Source organism: Cupressus sempervirens, chromosome 7 (genome assembly GCF_028749045.1).
Source record: "Cupressus sempervirens isolate cs-2001-9-10 chromosome 7, ASM2874904v1, whole genome shotgun sequence".
Taxonomy (NCBI): Eukaryota; Viridiplantae; Streptophyta; class Pinopsida; order Cupressales; family Cupressaceae; genus Cupressus; species Cupressus sempervirens.
The window spans coordinates 895,161,413-895,162,409 of record NC_143124.1 but is presented as its reverse complement, the minus strand read 5'-3'; the positions used below and the strand labels follow the sequence as shown (position 1 = coordinate 895,162,409).

At 33.1% G+C, this 997-nt stretch overlaps 1 non-coding gene across 1 annotated transcript; it reads right to left on the bottom strand.

Annotated features, from left to right (window-relative positions):
• Positions 1-295: 295 nt before the first annotated feature.
• On the bottom strand, positions 296-376 carry LOC149550383 (small nucleolar RNA J33). The gene has a single exon (XR_016354953.1). It is a non-coding gene; the product is annotated as a small nucleolar RNA J33 (small nucleolar RNA).
• Positions 377-997: the final 621 nt, after the last annotated feature.

The following is a 997-nucleotide window of genomic DNA, read 5'->3' as shown; positions in this document are numbered from 1 at the left end:
GGACTAGCCACCGATATTGAGTAGAGGCATATTCACTTTATGATCACATTCAAGCTGAACTGCAAGTTCACCCAACCACTATTCTTTGCATCAAAGGTTCGATCTAGACATTTAGAGGGTTCAAGATAAGCTTGAGATAAATGAGTGTGGCATGCCATAAAAATTGTGAAGACAATTAGAAAGAAGAAGTGTAGGCATAGAAAGTATAGAGGGGTAGATTGAAATGGTGAGAATGGCACACTCATATTCTCATCCATGCCATCTCTGAGCCTTAATGTGGCAAGTTGAAATCCCTTTTGAATATCCATCTCTAATACTAAATCAAGAAAAGCCAACATTTTGAGAGTCTTGTAATAGTACATCATTCCTCTCATAGTAAGCACCAATGGTTGATGGAATGGTGAACTCATTAAACTCCCATTCATGTGAACAATTTGGTATCCATCATCCACATTTTATGAGCATGTTTGCCAATATATTCCTATTTAATTGTCCTAGTTTCACTAGACAAGTAAAAGTATCAAAAGTCAATAGCAACATTTAGTCACCTTGAATCATAGCCAAATTGATGAATACAAGGTGATTATAGTGGAAAATTATTATTTCTAGTTGGCTTCTCTTATCTTCCAGTTGTTACATCTCAAACCTTATTATATTTTAATGTTTTTCCATTATGTCATCGACATTGAATATTGGTTAGCCTTTTTTATTGATAATTCTATCTAAACATTATCATGCCTAAATTTATGTAACATTTAATAAAGATAAAGAAGGCATAGTTGCTCCAGATTTTTACTGTGAACCACTGTAATATACTCTCAAATAGAAAAAAGGCTAGATGATAACTACCTATAGGTAAAATCTGACCCATGATCTTATATAGAATATTCGCAAGTCTCCAACTAGTAGAAATTTTCTATTTACCAAACAATTGATTTTTTAAATTTTTTTGCCATAGTCCAAAACCAAATATTTGTCCACACATTTACCCTTGTAG